Here is a 16,608-nt window from a genome sequence, read left to right as displayed (position 1 = left end):
GCATGAAGGGTCATGTTAACCATGCAACCTTGGTATTAAAAATGAATACAGACTACAGCCTTATTTCTTATGATGCTATGCCTATGTAGACCTCACTGATAAACAAGAATAATTGATTCACTTCTGTTTGACAGTAACCACCTACACAGTCTGTTTGTCACAGACAAACACTTTTCATCTGCTCTAGTTCATAAAGTTACCATCTTGAAGAAACAGTGAAGACGGATATACTGTAGATATTCCTGAAATAGCAGGAGCCACACTCTGCTGGTCACCTGGTGACAGAAGGAGACAGTGATGGCAGAACTGGATACAAGGCCACCTAATACATTTATTTAGACGAGGCTCACTTGCAGCATATTTAGCTGCAAGTACTCAGGGAAGTGGAAATAGGTTTTTAAAGCAAGAACAATTAACATTTATACTTTAGATATAACAAAATTCAGGAATTTGAATAGAAGGGAAATATACTTCACAAATTCTGCAAAAGAAACACAGAGAGAAGATTACCTTTATATTGCGCTAACTTCTCAGCACAGTGTTAAGGTTGGTGTCTCCACTTATGCCATACTGACCCATACAAGTCCTGCTGGAAGTAGAATCCTGAAAGGGGAAACTACTAGCACTATAAGAAACCTTAATAGCAATATGATGTTCCATAGTTATAGTTTGTTTTGATTCTATAATTTGTTAACAGCCCAGAATAGTGCACTGCTCTAAATGGGTTGTTATATAAATTAATGAAATAAATAATGGAATGGTCAGGCAGGGCTAATCTGTATTTTTCCCAGACTAAGCAAAAGGCCCTATGATGGCCAGGAGGGCTTTTGAAAATATTAATAAAAGCAGATAGCCTTTCTAGGAAGGACTAGATTTTTAGCAAGTAGTTTATTATTTGAAATCCTATGTGATATTTATGTTGATACACTGATTCCATGACCTGTTAATCAAAGAAGGAATGTGGTTTTAAAAGGAGTAACTAGAAAGCTTCATCCATGATTGTCTGTTGTGAAAATAAAGTTCTGTTTCAGTTCTAGACTATGCCTCATTTTACATTCATACACAGCTCAGGACATAAGTTGCATCCTTTAAACAAAAAATGACATAAACTCTGGCTTAAATGTTACACTACCAACAAAATTCATGGAACGTTTAGATATTTGGTCATCAACCTTGCATGTCAGTGAGGAGGTATTGTATCCTTTGCCCCAAACCTTTCTGAGAGACTTGCTGGAAAAGAAAACGAGTCTCTCAGGCATCAGAATTTTGCTGAAAAAAGTTTTTCTATTTCTGAGCAGAAAAGGATGCTTCCAGTTTGTTTGTTTGTTTTTTGTTTTTTGTAGGTATTTGGAAGAAATAGAGAATACATTTTAGTGGCAAATAACTGTATCAAAACTGTAAGCTTATTCCAGAAGACAGACTTTGATTCCCTTTGGATGCCTAGATTATGGAAGGGTTCCCAAAATTTTAAAGACAACATTATATGGTGGTTTGAGTATAATGTATGGGGAGAAATTGTCATGTACTATCCCAGTTTCTAAAATCCAGTGATTTTTGAAATGCACTACAGAAATTGTTACAAAATGTGTAAGATAGTACAGAAAACTTGCTGTTTCTATGTATTTCTTGTATAGTATTCCTATAGCAAATGAGGTTTTGTCTAGACAATGTGATTAAAAGCCAGTAAGACAGGTCTCTCAAGAGACCAGTAGATTTTTATGTACTATGGGACATATTTGCCCAGATATGATTTAGTAGCTAGATTGCTTACTAATGTAGTAGAAAATTATTTTGTCTTCCTTCCTTCTACTGTTGCCGAGGCAGGAATGGAGAATTCTGCCATATATACTACTTTTTAAAATCCACATTCTTGCTTATGTCAAATGATACATGAAAGTGATTCCTGAAAGGACAGAACTATTTGCAGTATGAAGATAAGTGTGTGTATCAGAAAAGCATCAGAAAGAATAAATCAAACAGAGGAGACAAGAGATGGAACTGTGGAGCTAACCTGGTAAACTGCCCACTGCCACTCATCTTCTTGGTCTAATCTGCACCAGGAGGGCAAGCCAAGTGAAGGCTAGTACTCTTTCTCTTTGCTGTTGCCACTGCTTGGAGAAAAAAGAGGCAGAAACGACAAGGAGCAGATTAAGGAGCTGTGAGGGTCAGCAGGGAACCCTTTATGATACGCTGTGTGCTTTGGCAGATGTCCATGAATGCTAACCTGATACTAGCCACACATTTCTTCCTCCAATATACCTAACACGGTTTATTTTGCAGTATATGGTGTTGAAAGTAGTATCTGCAGTTATGCACACAATTTTGGAAGGGTATTTGTTAATAAAAGGAGTAGAAAAGGAGTTTCAAAAGACAATAGACAATGTACTCCAGTGCTCAGCTGAAGCTTTTTTTTATGGAGAGGGAGAAAAGTTGAAAATCATATTGGAAGGCAGATGCGTATTTGATTTGGTACAGAGCTTGGTATTCACAGTACAGTACTTTTAATCAGTTACACTTATACTGGCAAATCCTCCTGATTCAGGTTCTAATGACAATTTAAAAAAACTCTTTGCTGTAGATTTTCTTAAAACTATATATGTTCCATTTGTATGTTCTTTAAAACACACACACACAACCTGAATGCTACAAACCAATGCACTTGGTACAAAACACAATGCCATCTTATTACCTTATTGTTACCCAAACACCCACAACAGAAAAAAAACACTGTTATCTAACTGTGTGAAGGTACCTAACTATGTGAGGATTGTGCAATAAGTTAAATGTATATTTCCTCCTTTTATCTGTTCTGGCAAGCTTACAATAGATAGTCTTTTCATTTTAAGGGAGTTAGCTTTCTAATCTCCTTCATGGATTGCTGCCTTGTCGTGGCGAAGGGGCTTGAGTAACTCAGAGAAGCTATGGGCTATGCCGTGCAGGGACACCCAAGACGGACAGGACATAGTGGAGAGTTCCGACTAAACGCAATCCACCTGGAGTAGGAAATGGCAAGCCACTCCAGTATCTTTGCCAAGAACGCCCCATGATCAGAAACAAAAGGCTAAAAGATATGACGCTGGAAGATGGGCCCCTCAGGTCGAAAGGCGTCCAACATGCTACTGAGGAAGAGCGGAGGACAAGTACAAGTAGCTCCAGAGCTAATGAAGTGGTTGGGCCAAAGCCAAAAGGACGCTCAGCTGTGGACGTGCCTGGAAGTGAAAGGAAAGTCCAATGCTGTAAAGAAAAATACTGCATAGGAACCTGGAATGTAAGATCTATGAACCTTGGGAAGCTGGAGGTGGTCAAACAGGAGATGGCAAGAATAAACATCGACATCCTGGGCATCAGTGAACTAAAATGGACAGGAATGGGCGAATTCAGCTCAGATGATTATCGTATCTACTACTGTGGGCAAGAACCCCGTAGAAGGAATGGAGTAGCCCTCATAGTCAACAAAAGAGTGGGAAAAGCTGTAATGGGATACAATCTCAAAAATGATAGAATGATGTCAATACGAATCCAAGGCAGACCATTCAACATCACAATAATCCAAGTTTATGCACCAACCAGCATTGCTGAGGAGACTGAAATTGAACAATTCTATGAAGATTTACAACACCTTCTAGAACTGACACCAAAGAAAGATGTTCTTCTCATTCTAGGGGACTGGAATGCTAAAGTAGGGAGCCAAGAGATAAAAGGAACAACAGGGAAGTTTGGCCTTGGAGTTCAGAACGAAGCAGGACAAAGGCTAATAGAGTTTTGTCAAGAGAATAAGCTGGTCATCACAAACACTCTTTTCCAACAACACAAGAGGCGACTCTATACATGGAAATCACCAGATGGGCAATATCGAAATCAGATTGATTATATTCTCTGCAGCCAAAGATGGAGAAGCTCTATACAGTCAGCAAAAACAAGACCTGGAGCTGACTGCGGTTCTGATCATCAGCTTCTCATAGCAAAATTCAAGCTTAGACTGAAGAGAGTAGGAAAAACCACTGGGCCACTCAGGTATAATCTAAACCAAATCCCTTATGAATACACAGTGGAAGTAAAGAACAGATTTAAGGAACTAGATTTGGTGGACAGAGTGCCTGAAGAACTTTGGATAGAGGCTCGTAACATTGTCCAGGAGGCAGCAATGAAAACCATCCCAAAGAAAAGGAAATGCAAGAAAGCAAAGTGGCTGTCCAACGAGGCCTTAGAAATAGCAGAGAGGAGAAGGGAAGCAAAATGCAAGGGAGATAGGGAAAGTTACAGAAAATTGAATGCAGACTTCCAAAGAATAGCAAGGAGAGACAAGAGGGCCTTCTTAAATGAACAATGCAAAGAAATAGAGGAAGATAACAGAAAAGGAAAGACCAGAGATCTGTTCAGGAAAATTGGAGATATTAGAGGAACATTTTGCGCAAAGATGAACATGATAAAAGACAAAAATGGGAAGGACCTAACAGAAGCAGAAGACGTCAAGAAGAGGTGGCAAGAATACACAGAGGAATTATATCAGAAAGATTTGGATATCCCGGACAACCCAGACAATGTAGTTGCTGACCTTGAGCCAGACATCCTGGAGAGCGAAGTCAAGTGGGCCTTAGAAAGCCTGGCTAACAACAAGGCCAGTGGAGGTGATGGCATCCCAGTTGAACTATTTAAAATCTTGAAAGATGATGCTGTTAAGGTGCTACATTCAATATGCCAGCAAGTTTGGAAAACTCAACAGTGGCCAGAGGATTGGAAAAGATCAGTCTACATCCCAATCCCAAAGAAAGGCAGTGCCAAAGAATGCTCCAACTACCGTACAATTGCACTCATTTCACACGCTAGCAAGGTTATGCTCAAAATCCTGCAAGGTAGGCTTCAGCAGTATGTGGACCGAGAACTCCCAGAAGTACAAGCTGGATTCCGAAGAGGCAGAGGAACTCGAGACCAAATTGCTAACTTGCGCTGGATTATGGAAAAAGCCAGAGAATTCCAGAAAAATATCTACTTCTGCTTCATTGATTATGCGAAAGCCTTTGACTGTGTGGACCACAGCAAACTATGGCAAGTTCTTAAAGAAATGGGAGTGCCTGACCACTTTATCTGTCTCCTGAGAAACCTATATGTGGGACAGGAAGCAACAGTTAGAACTGGTCATGGAACAACTGAGTGGTTCAAAATTGGGAAAGGAGTACGGCAAGGCTGTATATTGTCTCCCTGCTTATTTAACTTATATGCGGAATACATCATGCGGAAGGCTGGACTGGAAGAAACCCAAGCCGGAATTAAGATTGCCGGAAGAAATATCAACAACCTCCGATATGCAGATGATACCACTCTGATGGCAGAAAGTGAGGAGGAATTAAAGAACCTTGTAATGAGAGTGAAAGAGGAGAGTGCAAAAAACGGTCTGAAACTCAACATCAAAAAAACTAAGATCATGGCCACTGGTCCCATCACCTCCTGGGAAATAGCAGGGGAATATATGGAGGCAGTGTCAAATTTTATCTTCCTGGGCTCCATGATCACTGCAGATGGAGACAGCAGCCCTGAAATTAAAAGACGCCTGCTTCTTGGGAGGAAAGCGATGACAAATCTTGACAGCATCTTGAAAAGCAGAGACATCACCTTGCCAACAAAAGTCCGAATAGTCAAAGCTATGGTTTTTCCTGTTGTGATGTATGGAAGTGAGAGCTGGACCATAAAGAAAGCAGACCGCCGAAGAATTGATGCCTTTGAACTGTGGTGCTGGAGGAGGCTCTTAAGAATCCCCTGGACTGCAAGGAGAACAAACCTATCAGTTCTAAAGGAAATCAACCCTGAGTGCTCACTGGAAGGACAGATCCTGAAGCTGAGGCTCCAGTACTTTGGCCATCTCATGAGAAGAAAAGAGTCCTTGGAAAAAACCTTGATGTTAGGAAGGTGTGATGGCAAGAGGAGAAGGGGACGACCGAGGATGAGATGGCTGGACAGTGTCTGCGAAGCAACCAACATGAACCTGACACAACTCCGGGAGGCAGTAGAAGACAGAAGGGCCTGGCGTGCTCTGGTCCATGGGGTCACGAAGAGTCGGACACGACTAAATGACTAAACACACACACACAGCTTTCTAATAATATTAACTGTATTATCAGGTTTGGCCCTGACATTTTTGTCCAACATTTAAGGAAGCTACCCCACAACTAGAAAAGTAACTAAAATATTTAAGTTTCACTGCAAAATAATGAGGTTATCCCTTGTAGGTTATAGGCATAATGGAGTTATACCTTTGTTACTGGGAAAATGAGTTAATCTGCAAATAACTGGTTGCTTCCAAGCTCTTAATCATTTAATCATTTAAGCTAGAGGCCTACTAAAAAGACAGAAACAGAGCACCAGTTTTGTTTCCTGAAAGTGTTAAGTCAGGACTGTATTGGAACCCATTGAGAGTATGTGTACATCCATGCAGCCTTGTAAGAAAAGGGGTGAAGGCTTTTGTAACAATTGCATAAAAAGCAGCAGGATGTGAGCAAGATATAACTGAGCTGGAACTTTCATGCAGAATTCAAATCCTAGCTTAGGAAACACCCTCATTTCACTCATATGAGAACAGAACAGCATTCATTGTTGGCAATAATGTAGCTCCGTATTCATTTCTCTTTCATTAGCTGTCATTTTGCTGCACTCCCGTAACAAATATCTAAATAGCAGCAGAGAAAAGAACTGCCACATCAGACAAATGCTGCCTGTGTCACAAAAGTTCTCCTTGAAAAGGAGACAGACATTCCAGTTGGAGCAGTTGTAGAAAAAAGAAAAGGGAGGTGGTAAGAGAATGAGAGACTTAATTCTCTATCTTTTCTCCCCAGAAAATAAACATTTGATTTCAAAGAGATTGTGGCAATCAGAAATTTAGCTAGATTTTAAAGATTGGGTTAAAAGGAAACTTCAGGAGGGGCAACTGCTTCAGGGCCTCTGGACAAGTTTTGTGACTTCAGATTAATTTCACAGCTCTGAAATGTTTTGATTCTTTTATTCTGTCTCCTGAGGCTGTAGAAAAGAATGAGCAACAGGAAAAAATGATTCTTGACAAAGTATTATCAAATGCATTGTTTTACGAAGGGTGGAGTGTTGAGAATTAAATACTTGTTTACTTAATTAACGGCCCTCTTTTTGACTGACTGATTGGCGAACAGATGACAGATATTCCACTGCCACAATATGGATTATATTTGATGGATATTTGAGAGTTAATTTATAACTCATTTCCTGACCAGAAGAAGAAGAAGAAGAAGAAGAAGAAGAAGCAAAGTCAATATGCATATTTATTGTTGCAGGAAAGTATTCTTTGCCTGATTGCTTGCAACAATGAAAGTAGCCCACACATCTTTCACTAAGAACAATGAGATTAAAATCTAATATTTATTTCTTTTAAGAAAGAGTTAATTATGTTGTATGAAGAATGGTATAATTATTTGAATCAGTGGTGAGATTTCTGAGCTGATATTTTTCACTTTCTTTTCATTAAACAAAACTAGGTGTACAATTCTGGTTTTCACCGCAATAAAATAGTGAAAAGAATGTAATACAATGTAATATTTAATTGCCTTTATATGTATGTTATAGATTTTTATTTACTAGTTTTCAACAATACAGTGTAAAATAAGCTGATCAGATCACAAGGACATTCTGAGAAGCATCCCAGAAGCATAATTAACTTCCTGCTTCTTAGTTTTTCCCTGAAATTTCAATTAGCTTTAGTTCTTTTTGCTACCTGTCCCCATGTGCCCTAAACGGCTGCTGAGTTTTGGCGCTGTACTGCTTAGCAGCTGCTGCATTCTGTTGAAGAAAACAACTCAATTTCAATGTGATGTGGAATGACTCTTTCCTAAGTTTATGTAATGTGTTTTGGAGACATAACTTCACCCTTGAACAAAGATCTTTTTACAGGGTATGCCATTCAGACTGGCTCAAAAGTTATTTCCTTGCCCCAGAGTTAGGGTTTTGTGAAGAGATTTGGGCCTTAAAAAAGGCCACAACACCTTCACCAAAGTCCAGCACCCAGCGTTCTCTGGGAAATAATTACGCTAGGATGACACTGATAAATACATTAGTAGTAATTCCCCCCCCCCCCAGAAGTACTCATGTTACTTTGTTGGAACAAAAACAACATAGAGCTTTTGGCACCTTTAAAACTAACAGGCTTTATTTGACATCAGGTTTTGTGGACATCACCCACTTCTCCAGATACATGGAGAACAATATTCAAGCTACAGGCACTCAGTGTGCTGCTGCAAAAGTCATTTATACTGTATACAATTGGGTAATAATATAGACAAACATGAAAAGATAGGCTGATTAATAATGATTAATATTAATATTTTGTTCCCCCCTACCCCACCTAAAAGCTTTAAGAACAGTTTTCTGCTCCTGGGCCATGGAAGGATTCCATAAGAATCACTCTCTCCCTATCAGAAAAACAAACAAGTGCCCACATAGGCACTTCTTGTTCAATTATCTTCTTTCAAAAATTGCTGTTCTAATAACTGCTGTGGCTAGCGTGGCCCTTAGTGGGATTGGGTGCTTGAATTTGTCCTCCAAACCCTTAGACCTTGCCTGCCCATGATGCAATCCAAAAGAGATAAGAGTTGAACATGATGTATTTGTGTTCGACTATTTGTTTTTCAAACCTGTTTCTGAAGTTCTTTTGGTCCAGGACAGCTACCTTGCTTGAGGTCAGAGACAAATTCTCTTTTTATATGCCATATTGTTGTTGCTTTGTGTCATCAACTTGCTTCCAGTTTATGGGAATCTTATGAATTAGTGACTTCCAGAAGTCCTGTTATCTACTGCCCTGCTCATCTCTTGCAAACCCAGGACTGTGGTTTCCTTTATTGAGTCAGTCATACTCTTGGCCTTACTCTTTTCCTGTTGCCTTCAACATTTCCCATCATGATTGTTTTTTCCAGTGAGTTCTGTCTTCTCATTGCATGCCTAAAGTACACTATCCTCAGTTTAGTTATTTTTACTTCTAGTGGGAGAGTTCAGGCTTAATCCTGGTCTAGAACTTGTATGCCATGGCAATGAGGTTATCACCATCACTTGGCTGCTGCAATTATCACTCCTGTCATAAGCAGCTGTCTAGGGATATTGTTGAATCTAAATAACAGCTGTAAAGATTGAAGTTACTCCCAGAGCTGTCCCATTACTGTATGGTATAACAAGCCATCTTTGGCCTTCTGGTGACCAATTCTCTAAAAAGAAGTAACAGGAGTTTCAGGGTTTATATGCTTCCTGCAGAAAGTTGCCTTATTTACTGTGCATAAAGACTTGTAATGTACTTTATGGATGACTATTACCTCTCTAGCAAGATGCAAGTTGAGTAAATCATTGCTCAGTCTAAAGAGTGGAGACGTTAGTTTTTTGAATTTTGGTGGTGATTCTGTGAGTTGGTGTTGCAGACAAGAAAGAGAACTTTTAAAAGGCTCTAGTTCAACCTGTGCCTTTTTGTGTTCTTTCCATGCCTATACTGAGTGCTTGCTCTACTCCTAATCTCCACGTAGTTAAGAGGAATGTCAGCAAGTCTTGAGAACCTAAGAATCTGGGGAACATGAAATACAAAATTCGGCTGCTGGACAATTCTATGCTTTGTGGATGCCTGAGAAGTTGGCTGAACAGCCAGGGATCAGTGTGAAAACTAGTAGCTCACACCTTCAATGTATCTCCTGTTCTGGAACATTTCAAAGAAAGAGCTTCCAGGCATGTCTTTTATCATAGGGCTTATCAAAGCTGCCCCACAAGCATTCTAATGCCTTAACTGTAACCTCTGACTTGAAAGGAATCAGTCCTCTTCCTGCTCAGAGAGTTATGCAGATTTGGTGGTGGGAATGGAAGCATGTCGGGAAGTTGCCTTTTGTCCTGACTGAACATGAAAGGGACTTAAGATGTTGTTGGCAACAGGTTTGTAATGGCATATTTGCTTGTACAAAAAGGCTTAGGAAAAACTAATTAGTCTAGCATTTCTGTGACCAGAAAACTGCCTTCGTCTGTTTGTTGTCCTGGGAAACTGCGCTGGGAGAATGCACTTTGTGCATGTCCCAGAGCTACACTATATTTCCACTAAGATGTATTAGATAGGTTAATGAGATTTTATTATTTTCTGGTGTGTTTTCTTCTTGAATGCTGTTAAGTCTGTCTCTATGTTTGCTCCTGCATTTTGAAAAATCTTTTCTTCTAACCGTTTTAAACTTTTGCCCTTTTGAATAGTCCCCCCCTTTATTTTAAAATAAACCATAAATATTCTTTCAAGCAACTGTCTGGATTTTTGAATGAGAAGGTTTGTAGTACTGTACTAAAACCAGTGCTCACCTTGATCAGCTACTTCATATTTTTGTGCTTATAGGTAGAAGTGATGGCAGCTACCTAGCAAAGATTGTGTGCTAGCTCTGAGTACCTAACCTGGGGAATTTGTTTTTGTATTAGACTCTCTGGAGCACGTCTATGTCTGGGAGACTAGGCAGGTTGGAAGTAATATGATTTCAGTCTACTTCCATATCCTTTACCATATCTGACACCTACCTGGGCGTTTCCACCTACTTCCGTGGAAAGAATGTATGAAAATGTCTCTGGTGCTGTGACAGAGCCATCAGAAAGAAATTCCATGTGTATAATACTTGAGAAGATGTGTGTGTGTGTGTGTGTGTGTGTGTGTGTGTGTGTGTGTGTGTGTGTGTGTGTGCATGCATGCGTGTGCATGCTTGCTTTTGACATAAAGACATATGCAGGGGTGGAAAAGAGTTAGAACTGATATTCTGTCAGAACTGACACTGTGTAACTAGAATGTGTCTCTGTCCTCTTTCTTTTCTCCGTGCAAGTTATCTCATCTGAGAAACCAGAACATAATTAGTAATGATTATTTCAATTTTCAGCCAGCAGTAAAGTAAATTCTCTTTTCCAGTTACAGCCTACACATTGACGCAGGATGCCTTTCTTAAGTTCTAATTTTGAAGTGTCAAGCAGAAATAAAACAAGAAATAAAATCTTCAGTTGCTGCAAGTCAGTGTTTTGGTCACTAGACCTATATCCAGTAACTAACTTGAAACTCAACAAAAGATAGGTATGAACCGAACGATGAACCAGAAAAACTGATGAATCAGGCTAGTTTATGATTCAGTTCACAACCCAGTTCAGGGATCCTAGTTTGCCAAAATTAAACAAAGTGCCAACTTCCCCTCCCCCATTGCTTCATTTTGCTTCAGCAAAACAGATGTCCATCTAACCCCTTCCCACTGCCCCTTTTGCCTCCTTATCTGATCCTGCTGCCACTTCCACCGCTGCCACCATCATCAGAGACAGCAGGCCAGCTTCCCTTCCAGGAGCCAGGATTGCTGCTTCTCCATATGTGCTTGCATCCCAGCTGATGAGGGTGATAAATTGGGGGTTAGGTGCACGCACACAGGTAGTGCCTGGGTTCCTGGAAAGGAAACCAGTTGCTGCCTTCTGCACATGCACCTGTCTCCCAGCTGATCAGGGTGATCCCCTTGGGGTCAGGTCCCTGAGCAGATGTAGCACCCAGGCTCCTCATTGTCATGCCGCCATGCAACTGCTGTAGGGCAGCAGGGCAGCAGGATAAGGTAGGTCCTCCACGCTGGGCTGGGACTGAAAACTGAATTGGAAACCAGTTCAATCTTTCAGTTGGTTCATAGTGGTTCATGGCTAGCTACAAACCATGAACCATCACAAACCACCATTGTTCAGGTCTGTGTCCTTCTCTAAACTCAACTTTTTATGAGAACAGAAATGTGATATATAAATATATACTGGGTGTGTTAGGGCCAGTCGATTGTCTGTGTGTGTATGTTGCAAAAACTGCTGGCGCAGAAAAAGGTGTATGTCAGAGCCAGCCTGACAACAACCATTCATATGTATCTCTGAGGCTTCAGACATTTCAGCAGATAATTAGACTCAACCATAAGGTGAAATATGTTAAGTTTTTAGACAGTGCAATTAAAAGAGTTGAGACACTTCAAAATTGTTATCTAACATGCTCAAAACTACATATAGCACCATCATAATGAAATAAGACAAACCAAAAAATGTTAGTAGAACTACAAACATCAAAATACTAGTGTCAGTGATAAAAACAGTAGCAACTCAGCTGTCTTATAGCTCAGTTTTTAGATAGCTTAGTTGAAAGTTCAGTTCCCCACTGTCTCTTGTTAATAATAGCTGGACTTGATGATCCATAAGGTCAATTGCAATTCTGTGGTGATGATATCTACACCTGTGTAAACACATAACTGAGCAAAACAATTTGCATCTTTCAATAAAAGCGAAACAACAGAGAATATTCTGCCATCTTAAAAAATACCAAATTTATTATAACATGAACGTTCATGAGCGGGATCTGAAGGCCTTAAGAATGGATGGGAAACCCTGACATCTGAGCAATCAGCCTGGAGGCAGGCAGTGCATCACAGCCTCTCCCAATTTGGAGAGACCTTTGTCCAGCAGGCTGAGGCAAAGAGGCAGTCATGAAAGCAGCAAAATCAAGAAGCTGGACAGGGGACAGATTGTATTTGCCTTCAGTTGGAAAGGATTGTCACTCTTGAATTGGCTTTCTCAGCCACACTAGACGCTGTTCCAAGTCCTCCATGCAGAGCACATTACCATAGTCTCTCGAGACTGGAGGATGCCTACAAGAACTTTCATGGAATAACATCCACACGTCACATGTTGAATAATTTTGGATAACACCCCATTAATCTAATTAAGTTGGCTCTTTTACATAAAATCTCATACTATAATAAATTTGGTATTTTTTAAGATAACAGAAGACTTTTGAATATATTTGCATATATATCAAGACACCTTGTAATACCATTCATATTCAAATTAACTTCTTTGGCAAAATGAATTGTGATTTCTTTTATAATATATTTTATTACTCAAGCTACTTTCTGTTTCTGGCTGTCTTGTGCTGAGGTTGCTGAAGTTGATAATTGTCTTAATGAGTTCAGATTCAACCCCCCCCCCCTTTGTAATGTTTAATGAGAACACAAGGAAAGCTGCATAGAACATGGCCTGATTCAGTGCCTAAACTGCCTATTTGTTTTTTGTTTCTTTGTTTGTTTTTGGAACATTTGGATTCTACTCTATATCCTGAGATCTCTGGGTAGAGTACAACAATAAATACATGATGAAACAATTCAGTACTTTGAAACCATTAAAAACATTAAAAATTACATATGTTTGAAAAGAAACAGAGAATCTTCACAGTCTATTAAAGTCATTATCTTTAATCCCCCAAAGCTTAGGTGAATAACTCATGTGTTAACTTTGCACCAAAGTTAGTGTTGGTTCCAGTCAAGCCTCTTAAAAGGAGAGCATTCCATAGCTGAGGCACTACAGCTGAGAAAGCCTCCCCCCACCCCGCATCTCCATATAATGGATCATTCTCCATGGTGATTAGTGTTTTTCCTCAGCTGCTTTGGCTACCAGTATAGTCTCTTTTTTTGCCTCTTTGTTTTCAAGAATTTGTTCTCGATGTTTTAAGAACAGTGTGTGCAAGTTTCCCCTTCCACTGGATTTCTACTGGAAAGTTGTTGTAAGCAGAATATAACTTGAAAATAATCTCTGCAGTAAAAAAAAAGAAAACACTATATACTACTAAAGGGTCTCCACCTACTCATTCAAGCATGAAAATATGCCTAAAACCCAAGACTGTGTTCATGTTGGATAGCATAATTTTATTTTTCCTAGGAACAAAGAAGGCAGTACTGGTACTACTATCTTTAGACCAGTATTGTAGAAGGCACTGTAGAAAATGCAGAGAGGAATGAGAGCTGAAGCACACCATTGGAAAGGGGATGTTCTGAAAATGGTGTTCATGTGGCATACTCCAGACTTTTCTCTGTTAATGTGCACTATGATTTCTCACACAGTTGACTTATCACACAGAGAGTTTCTATGTCCTTGGTACATGTTTCTGGTATACTGTTTCTCCTCAGCTAGGTCAGCTATGTCCATGTTAGTTATTCTGAACTGTATAGGTAATGGGATAGTGAACTCTCAATGAGAATATAGGAACCATAGTAACATAGGTGGCTTGTCTTGTACCTACAAATGACAAGGACTGAACATGGGACATTTTCTGCCTGCAGAGTCTGCTCTACCACTGAGCAACGACCCTCCCCTGATTTAAAGTTCTTCCTTCCTTCCTTCCTTCCTTCCTTCCTTCCTTCCTTCCTTCCTTCCTTCCTCCCTCCCTCCCTCCCTTTCTTTCTTTCTTTCTTTCTTTCTTTCTTTCTTTCTTTCTTTCTTTCTTTCTTTCTTTCTTTCTTTCTTTCTTTCTTTCTTTCTTTCTTTCTTTCTTTCTTTTTGTTACTTTTTGCCTCTCTTGCTAACCTCAGCTCATTTTCAATTTTTGCCTTCCCAATGCTATCCCTGTTATTCTTTGCTATTATTTCTACTCTTCCTTTATAGCCTGGTCTTCCATCCACTTCCTATGTGTCATTTTTTGTTTTCAGGTCCTCTCTGAGCTTTTTGTGAAGTACATTGGTCTTTCTTGCAATCTTCCACTTCTTTTTTTCTTGTTGGAATTGTTTGTAGTTGTGCCAGCATATACTTGTGGCACAACTACAATCCAGCATATACATGTGGCTGTACTCTGCTTTTGTTTCTTTTGAAATCAAGAACTCAAGAAGAACATGATCACTTTCCTCCAGAGTTCCTCTGGCTGCCACTTTTTTACCAGGTCATCTCTACTGGTTAGGATCAATTCCAGGATAGCTACTCTTTTGGTTTCTTCCTCCACTTTTTGTAGGAGAAAATTATAAGCCACACAAGCCAGGAATTTCTTGGAAGGTCCATATTTGGCATAATTTGTCTCCCAAGAGATATCAGCATAATTGAAGTCTCCCAGTACTTCTACACTGACGTTAATTTCTTGATGGGATAGTGGCTGGAAAAGAGTATTCATTGTCTGATGATTAATTTACAATTTTTCTTTGAGATTGAGACATGACAGCATTCATTCATACCTTCAGTGTCCTTGAGATGTGGCTGCAGGTATATGTATTGTGAATTGCTGCCCTCAATGAATGTCTGGAGACTATAGCCAGTGCAGAATATGCCTGCTGTCTCTTGATGGGACTAGATTGCTAGAAGCACATTATACAAGGGCTCTAAGAACTTCAGTGGTAGTCAGTGGCTTCTCTGTTAGGGAATTTCTGATGCTTTCATTCTTTGTGCTTAAGGAAAAACTCCCTGAAGTCCATTTCAAATGCTTTAAGATTAAACTGGAAACACAGAGATGGAAATCAGGGGAGACATTTTTTCACAGCAACCATCATCCCTTCCCTTGAAATTTACTAAATATAAATTAATGTAGTTTATTTATAATTGTTGATTATTGTTTTATTTTCTTGTAAACTGCCTGTATTAGCCTTCAAAGTCAGATGGCCAGTATATTATGTAACTAACTACCTAACTACCTACCTAACTAACTAACTAACTACCTAACTACCTAACTAACTAACTCCAGAGCATCTTCTATAAACATCACAACATTTTGTTGCTGGAGTAGTCTATGGGTATATTGTAGCAAGGTTTGTTCAGGTATTGAATTGTTTATCTTAATTATTTTTTAGAATTGTGCATATGCTTTCAAGCTGTGAATTGCAATAAATATTTTGGGCCACTTACATTATGCATGAAAGTGCAGAAGAAGAAAAGCCAAAATTATACCACCTGATTGTATTATGCAAATTAAAGAAATTATTTAGGTCGTTGCTGTAGCACAATTTGTCATGGAAGGAAGAATTTTTCCTGCAGCTGGCAGGAATTCAGAGTCTTGTTAGCTGAAGTTGTGAGCTGGAGATAAAAATAACAGACAAACCAAAAAAAGTTCCAGTAATAAAACTAATACAGCATTTATACATAGATATATTTTTGAACATTAAACATTCTTGACACATATTAACTGTAATCTGAAATTTCATTCTCGGCAGAGAAAATTCCTCTAAAGGGCAAAGTACTTCTGAGTTTATGCTAGTTTATAAAGGAAACACACGCTTTGAGGGACTCTATGGATCCACCATTAGGAAAGAAAGATGTGGTGAAAGAAACACAAGTTGTTTTCTTTCTCATTTTCCTGCCCATCTGGCTACTCAAACTGTGCCTGTGGCAAACCTAGAGAACATGAACTAAGACCTTGTTCCCAGAGAACACCATGGTATCAAATAACGATGGAAGCTTCAGCCATTGTCCCTGTCAGGTAAATTACTAGCACAAGGTATCCATGCAGGTGACCAAGTACAGAATACTCAGAAGTGGTGTAACATTCCTTACTTCTTTGGACTGTGCAGCTTGCCCATGGCTACACAGGGTCAGTTCTTCTCCTGGGAGGCACAATGAGAGATTGAATTCCCACCTTTCTGTTCTGTAAGCAGGTAGTCCTCTCGCAGAGGTATCCAGCCTGCATTATAATTTATGCATACACATTGTAGTTCAGTCTGCAATAAAATATCAACAGAAATGTAGAAACATTGCTGTTAAAGGGGAAAGGAAAGGGGGAAAAAAGAAATGTAAGATGCATGACCTGCAATGAATCCTAGTGCTGATAGTACTAGAAAAATTAAAAGTGACCTT

The 16,608-nt window shown here is 39.5% G+C and overlaps 1 long non-coding RNA gene across 6 annotated transcripts in view; it reads right to left on the bottom strand.

Moving 5' to 3' along the window:
• Positions 1–16,608, bottom strand: part of LOC140702258 (uncharacterized) — a 132,809-nt gene that overhangs the window by 41,771 nt on the left and 74,430 nt on the right. For 4 of the 6 annotated variants that reach the window (XR_013538695.1, XR_013538698.1, XR_013538699.1 and 1 more), the window contains one exon: positions 511–2,111. This is a non-coding gene — a long non-coding RNA (uncharacterized LOC140702258). The remainder of the gene's footprint in view (positions 1–510; positions 2,112–16,608) is intronic. The other 2 variants (XR_013538696.1, XR_013538697.1) reach the window with 2 other exon arrangements.

This window comes from Pogona vitticeps, chromosome 11, assembly GCF_051106095.1.
Source record: "Pogona vitticeps strain Pit_001003342236 chromosome 11, PviZW2.1, whole genome shotgun sequence".
Lineage (NCBI taxonomy): Eukaryota > Metazoa > Chordata > Lepidosauria > Squamata > Agamidae > Pogona > Pogona vitticeps.
Note: the sequence above shows the minus strand (reverse complement) of the source record. Positions and strands in the feature narration are given on the sequence as shown.